Genomic DNA, 8,686 nt, shown 5'->3' with positions numbered 1-8,686 from the left:
AAAATTCCCGATTTTAGGGTTGGTCCCATAGTAAAAGTAGCCCAGTTTAGCGAGTAAAATCAAGCCCTGGATTTAAAGCCCCATGGTCAGACACACCATGTATAAGGTGCCTATACCTAATTCGTTGAATTATATAAAAATAATACTTATTAGTTGTGTGTAAGCATGTAATAATTTCGCGAGCAACACCGCGGTCGTTGGCCAGTGGTGCGGCCGCGTGCGCGGGGCGGAGCGCCGACCTTGTCCGCTGACATTGGCGCGGAGGCTTCCTGATATCTCATTTGCGATCCTCGACAATCGCGACCGGCATTAATCATTATTGGAACAAAGAATGTCCACTCGCGGTAATTGCAATTAGCACGGGGACCTTGACGCGCTCATTATCTGACCGCGGTCACCATGCCGCGTACGTCACAAAGGGCCATTCAATATGTATGTAAACAGGAATGTTTCCTTGATCATTGTTTTTGCTATTTATGAACGTGCGTAATTTTATTGAGTTGATGTCGTACACCAGGAAGTTACTACAATCACTGGCAGAAGGTTTCATTCGTGTTTTATTTGTTTCGCCAAGGATACCTACCTATTAGTTCGTATTAAATATTCGCAACGACAGTTTCGTGAGTCTTTTGATCCACGTGGCGAAAGTAATAATAAAGCAAACATTTAAACAGGTGACTATTAGTTACCATCACCTTTTCATGATCCTAATATTTAAACCAGATATAGAGAGAAAAAATAAAATAATCTTCCTGTACCTATACTGATAAAAATACTGAAGTCTAATTTCACATCGCCCAAGACCGGTCCCGACGTAGATTTAGGAGTATTGATCAATATTTTAGGTATTTGCAATTGCATCATTAGGTTCTTAACTTTTGGGTACCTCCAGGAAAGACAAATGTGAACGTATACGTACACACAGTATCAGTAAGTAGTTGCCGCTAACATTTTGTTAAGCATATGGCTAATGGCCACATGACGATCGATCTGATATCGGAACCGTATCGCACGTGGTCTATGGCGATGGCGGAAAAAACCGGCAAAATGCGAAGTGTGTAGGGCAAGAGACGTCACAGTAACGAGTGCGCAGTGCGCAAACATGTTTACTGGCGCGCACTCAAAGTTCAAGGCCCGGCTACCGACAGACGTGGTGAGTACATGGGTACTCGGTCTTCATGTATAGGTGTAGGTCTCGAGGACACTGTTTGACTAGACTTGTGACTAGAATGTTACGTCTGGGTGAATATTTCAAATACAAAACATATTTTACTGCGTACCTACTATGCTCAGTATTAAGCGATTTCTTTCCAAGATTTGTTGCCATTTAGCGACCGAAAGTTGAAAGTAATCTTACCGGGTACAAGTTTTTATTATTCTCGCATGTCACGTCAACTCCCGTCTGCGAGTTAAAATAAATGAAATGCAATTGAACAAATTAAGATTTTTTCTTAATTGCACGAAAGTATTGTCGTTACGATTGTAATAACAGGCTACGAAACATTATGTCGCTCTAGTGAGACGCGGCGGCAATAGAATTTCATACAACATTGCAGGCCTGCCTGGCAATTGAAGTTCCGCTCGGCGTACGTTGCAGTACCCCTCCGATGGCTCCGATCCTCCGAACGCCTAACGCTACAAGGGCCAAACACATTTTAGAATCATAAGTACTTACATAAAAAAAAATAAGTATACGCGTCGACTTGAGAACCTCCTCCGTTTTTTTCGTCGGTTAAAAAAGGTCACTTCTGTGAACAATATAATAAAAGTTAACGACTCTGGTACTCTCAGATATCCCGTTAACTAATACCTGGCCGACAGGCGACATTGCCTAATATCGCGGACTCTATTATAATCTTGCTTTAAAGTAAGTTACTTCTATTAATGGATATAAAGTATATATTACTATATATGGTGCTACTTTACCGCACTAGTGCGATAATAAGCTCATTACGCAACTATGTCGAAAATTTAAGCCTACAGTAAAACGCTGTATATACGATACATATGCGAATAGGTAACTCGCAACTCGCAACTCGTTTCGGTCATGTTTTAATTTATCTCCACTCGTTGCGATTTTCCTATTTTTCGCAATTGTATCGTAATGTACTATTGTAGCGATTTATATTTTAGATTACACTGTCTACTTTTACCATTAATTAACAGTTACTGTATTGCAGACATTGTTTATATCTAAATAACAAAACCAATCACTTCCTACAAGCGCCCAAGGCCAGCCGGGGTGAGCTTGCATTATGCACATAATTCTGAATAAAATAAGCAAAAGGTAGACCGGGCCGAGGCGCCCAACATGTAATTTTCTATGACGGCTGATCGGTGATCACCTGATCACGTGGTGCTTTCCATAGAAGACAAAGCGCGGGCAGCTCCGGCCCGGCCGATTCGTATGCGAGTTTTCAAGGCAAAGACTGTGTTGAATAGAGACAACATATTTATATTTATAGAGTGAGCGTGATCTGTCATCGGATCACCATAAAAAGTTAATAAAAATATCTTGCTGATAACAAATAAAATTATATCTGCCGCCGCCTAGGTCTAGCAAATTAGCAATTAAGCTAGCCAATAGAACTGACAAGTGGCAACCGTATTGCTGGCAGCTATTTATTTCGCGTAGGCAGGGGATCCTGTGACCTTATTCGCGAAAGTGCGGCAATAAAGGTGTTGCGCCAGGTGCACCTCCACCTGCGGTTGCTCGGCTTTCAACTGCCACTGACCGTTGTTCGGCTCTGATAAATTACATCCAGATGTTCTCAATCTGATATTCACATTGGAAATTCATTTTTTTTGACCTACTAAACAAGTAGGTAAACAGGATTTCGTTTTTAAATTGGAACAACAACAAAGATGTGCTTAGTGGCCGGAGGTCTCGTAACTCCATGACTTTTACTCTTAGTTATACAAAGGTTGATACTAAACTACTAGTATACGAAAAAAATAAACTCGTGACTCGTACATGAAAATCTACCAAGAAAGTTTCCCGCTGACTGTTTGTATCGCAAACCGAAAGTGATAAATTCCGCTGTCACTAATAATCGCCTCGCATCAATTGCAAATATTAATTCAATATATAAAGTATATAAGTACCTAAAAACGCCAAATGTAGCAAAAAACTAAGGTCAAATTTATATTAGCATTAACCTTGGTTTCATTTTAAAAGTCTGGAGATGATCTCAGCCTTACTCGCGACTTATACGTAGGTATATTTAAATCACAATGGTTTTGTAATGTAAAATGGCTTATCTGAATAGACAGATAAGAATAAGGTAAAAATGTGCGAGTATCTTGGGCTTCTGGCATTGACTGGGCTTCCTGTCTATTACCATCTCTATAGTTCGCCTTCGCATCAATGGCTGCGGGTTGAGGTCAGTCGGCCGAACAAGAAGTGAAGAAACCGGCGCCGACGTTCATGTCAATTGTGTGCTAAAATTGTGCTCAAGTACAAAATTGGTTCATTGAGCGCTGGACGGACCTACACGCGATTATTGCGAAAATTCTCACCAACTGCGCATTATGTAATTCATATTTACACAAAAGGGTCACATCATGGTGCTAATGAATGTGTAACTTATTTTACGAGCGATGACAGCTGATACTGAGGGAAGAAGTGTCATGTGGTGCAAATTTTGGTATCGGATGAATTCACTTAGCACAGATGTAATATACCTAAAGCTAAGCTATTTGAGCCCGGTAGACATCCGCTACCCCCTGGCAGGTAAGCAGGGGGGCCAGTCAAAGTAGTTTGTAATGGATTCAAGCTTTCAACTCCTTTTTAACCACGTTAGAGGATTAATTTTTAAAAAGGGGCTGTCCATAAATTACGTCATCGATTTTTGACGATTTTTGACCCCCCCCCCCCCCCCCTATAATCATCCAAAAATCATGCTTCAAATGACCCCATTTACTCCTACTTCATGCTACCGTCATCCGATGTCCAGACCCCCCCCCCCTAATTTGAAATGACGTAATTTATGAATAGCCCCAAACGCTGAAATTACTTTTCTTGTATTCTAATAATATGCACATATAAAAAGTTTCAAGCCCCACACTCGAAAAAAATTTTGATCTCCATACAAATTGTCAACCCCTATTTCGCCACCTTAGGGGATGAATTTTCAAAAACGCTTCTTATCTCTTGTACACATTATAAATGTAACTTGGTGTGCAAATTTCAACTTTCTAGCATTTCTAGTTTCGGCTGATAATAGTAATAGTTGAATAAAAAAATTGCACACCGATTTTGATTTAATCGTCAATATTTTTATTTTTCTATTAAACTGTATATCAAAGGTCTCAAAAATGAATTCCTCATGCCCGATTTATCTGGAAATGATACCAAACTCGAGGTGGTAGGTAAATAGAAGCCGATATGCGGCGTGTAACTTTGGATGCCCCCCTGCCTACCCACCAGGGGGTGGCGGATGGCTACCGGGCTGGATTGGTTTAGCTTTACGTATACTACATCTGTGCCAAGGGAATTCATCCGATACCAAAATTTGCACGTCCCATACATTGGGTGACACTACTTCCCTCAGTATGAATTGGTATTTAGTTGACAGGTAGTATTTTTTCGGAATATAGCACAGAGAAACGCCAAAGTGTCTCTTTTTGAAACATTTGCTAACTTATCTACGTTTTATATATAAATGCTAATGCCTATTTCTCTGTTACGACTAGGTACTGTTATTTACAAAATCTGAAGGTCATCATCGGGCTGCCTAATACCTACCTACGCACGCAGACACTTTTAGATTACTATTACGACCTACCTAGACATAGGTTAATTGTCTGAGGAACAGGGTGACTTCAAAGTCATAATGCAAAATAAAGATGTGGCTTAGTTAATAGTGAATAATAAGGTAAAATATAACCCCCTAATAAATTAACTTATTGTTTAAAAACTGGTATACAAGTAAGAACATATGCACAGTAAAGGTAATGAATACATACTTACATACAATAATGCAATACATATTTACTAAATACATAGATTATATGGATATTTTCAAATTAAGTAGTTTAATCATGTAACTAACATGGATATTTATGTTGCTTGTTATTTACTGAACCAGGATCATCTTTTCATATATCTAGTATTACGTATTTTAAGTCACCTCTGCTGTATATCGTAACCACCTATTTCATATTGTCGTTATCCACATGGGCAAGTCCTTTGACTAAACGTGGTTAAATATGTACTTACAGTAATCAGTGTAAACCGCTGGCTCATTGGAAAAATTAATTGTCATACATAATATAACTTCCTGCTCAGGAAAAATCACTTTTTATTGTTTACCTCATAATATGAGGACTGTTCTAGGTATTTTCCATTAATCTAAGTAAACAGCATTTTGATCAAAAGTCGGCTGTCTGAAAGTTTAACTCCAGCAAATTCGGGCTCCATCAAAATTTGTTATAGTCAAAGTTGTGTTTTGTTAAAGCTCTACAAAATCTTCATTTCACGGAACTCTGTCTAACGTATTATATACCTTTTCCGATTTAAGAGTATCTCGATAAAGTATGATAATAATCTAAAGATAATAAATTAAAATATTTGCACAGGTACCTGCAATATTTTGAATGTATACCTCTTACCTACAAAAATGTTCAATCCGGTTAGAGTTAACTATTTCCGGCAGCCCGTTGTTGATCGTAATGGACGTAATGCCTCAATTCATGGGCTGAAATTGGGGTTGGATCGGCTTCGAGTTGCTGAAACCCGACACGGGCGCGTGACGTGGCGCGAGCGCAGGCGGTGACGCTGCTGACCCTGACTCTTGAAATAGTCTTCCGTGTTAGCGCCGATACTAAAATACCAGATAATGTTGTTTTACCATTCCCTAGTTTACAGACTCGCGCCAAAAAAGGTCACAAATTGCGCAAAAGTGTTCAACATTTTAGATTTTCAGTCGATTTAATCACCATTGTCAAATCAAAATGGATACTGTCTAAATGCAACTGCTTCATGAAAAATGTACTTACAAAATACACCCTGCGTTCCTGGGTTTAGTAACCAAAGTAACTATATGTAAATAAGTAGGTACTTGACCCCAACATATGTGTAAATATGTTGTTTGTGTTTCATTCGAATAAACGAGTATTTTTTAACCAATATCAAGAACAAAGTGCACTTACTTATGGATAGGTCAGACATTAGTCATAATAATTAGATTGTAAAATCCCGAAGATAGTTTCTCAGGGTGTTATTAATTATTTTTCCATGTACAACAGAGTCTGATTATGATATTCTTCCCACACTGAAGCTAGTTTTGCTCGTGATTTAAGTAAATATAAACGCTTTGATGATGATGTTTAGGTTATACCACGTGTGCGCGCTACGGTTGACATTTGATAGCAACTATTCTCTGAAGTCCATAGCAGTTTGTCTGTTGCGATATTGTTCTCGGTTGCTAACGATTCCTTTGAAACACGCTGTGACCTTGTGTTCTATACACGCCTGTATAGTGTATACCTACATTGTAAACGTCCATGTACATACGTAGTTACGACTAGTTGCGTATGTAGTGTAGTAAATCACTCTGGATCGTAGCTGTAAATAATCTGCCCACTCTTTGCGAAAAAAGAGTTGCTTTAAAAAAGTGCGCCTTGAAGCTTATAGCAACCTTGTTTAAAATGAAATAACACGTCGTTTCGGTGCCAATTTTTTTTTTCAGTTTTCATTTAGAAGTAGGCGGTAGAAAATTAGGTATTTTCTTGAACTAGAGTTGGAAAAATATGCCTGTAAACATATATAAGTAGGTAACACCAATATAAGTTTAGTTATATAGGAAACTTTGTTTCTTTGGTTTGCCAGGTTTAAGATTTTTTTTTTGAGGTTGACAAATTAAATTTTTGTTATAGGTAGGTAAGGGATCATCCATTAATTACGTCACACGAATTTCTAGGTTTTTTTACCCCTCCCCCCCTCCTTGTCACACTTGGTCACATTTTGCAAATCCCTCCCCCCCTGGTGTGACGTCACATTTTAGGCAATTTTGTTTTCACCTCAGCAGCTCGAACAAGGGTACTTTGCTTCTTAAAAATAGTGAGCAAAATGCGATTTTGCTCACTGAGTGAGACAAAATGACATTCAAGTGACCTTTATAGTCAAATGTCATTTCAACATGCGGGGTCTAATACAAGTTCGAAATACTTGGGTTCTATTATCTCTGTCCCTTTCACACTGTTAGCAAAAAGAAACAGACGAAAAAAAGTTCAAACGACATTCAACGGTATATTGACTGTTTATAATAGACCCCCGAAAAACTTCAGATCGCATCGTTCCAAACCACGTACGAGCTCCATACGAGTATGAATTCTAAATAATTATTTAATTAAAATAAAGTTTAAGATTTGATAAAAATACTATATTTTAGGTATTTTATTGTACAATTAAAATAATGAACTCAAAAAATACACAGATTATCACGCAAAATTAATTATTTTACTCTTAAGAATTTCTACTATAGTTGACAAATAGTACGTATCCGCAATTCGGACCGTATCTTACAAAGTTCTTTTTTTACAAAAAAAAGTTGTTGGTTGAAGTGTCAGTTGATGTTTCTTTATTTCCATATTATTTTACTGAAATTTATTATTACGTTTTGTTTTTGTGTTAGATTGCGGTAATTAAACTTAATTGTTTGTATATCTTAAGAAAACATGAGTGCATAGGTATTAAGAAACGAAGAAGGATTACATTTTTCAAGTTGTCTAATAGACCAGGTATGTTCTCACTGCTAAGGTGTGAAAAATTTTGTGTACTACACGAGATCAAAGTTATTTACATCTCGTGCGCTTTTGAGTCCCTTACTACGCTCAAGATTCTAAATTAGATTCACTCGCTACGCTCGTGAATCTATTATAGAATCTTTCGCTTGCACGGGACTCAAAATAAGCACTCGCAGAAATATCAAACTTTGATCTCTTGTTGTACAAATAACTATTTCAACGAAATCGACAATATTGACTCGGCATTATTTTTTTAATAAAATTTTTTTTTGATATATAAATATTAGTAATTTTATAACACAACGAAAAAGTTACATCCAAAATCTCATTATTTAACTGTACAGCGAATAAAAAAATATAAATTAATTTTCGGTTACTGATGAAGTTAAAGTGACATCACAATGTTTGTGACTCCCCCCTCCCCCATGTCACAACATGTCACATTTTCTTGACCCCCTCCCACCCCCTAAACGTGTGACGTAATTAATGGATGACCCCTAATAGTATTGAAAGGAAATTAGAGTAGAGTATATACTGTGTTTATGTTATTACTTACATCTCATTAGTAGCTGTATACACAATAATAAACATTTATACCTATAGGCAATCTTTCAGGCTTATAACTTTTGCTAGCCCTTTCAGACGTGCCGCCTTGGCCGAAGTGCCTGAGTCACTTCTCCCAACCGGCTGCACATGTGCACTGCACAGCACACGAGGCGCCCCACGTGTGGTCACGTGGCGGCGATAACCGCTTCTACGCCGCACAAGCCATGTCTTTGCACCCGAGTCAATGTCAGCAAAACAGAGTCCAGGCTGACCAAGTATTTGCGCCCAAGTCAGCTTTGTGGTCAAAATAAAATTTAATGCGGTTTATTTGATATTTTAATAGGCAATTTGTGTTACAAGCAAGGCTTGTTCACTTCCTAAGAAAGTTATG

This window comes from Cydia splendana, chromosome 8, assembly GCF_910591565.1.
Source record: "Cydia splendana chromosome 8, ilCydSple1.2, whole genome shotgun sequence".
Lineage (NCBI taxonomy): Eukaryota > Metazoa > Arthropoda > Insecta > Lepidoptera > Tortricidae > Cydia > Cydia splendana.
The sequence above is the reverse complement of the archived record's forward strand: the minus strand, read 5'-3'. Positions refer to the sequence as shown.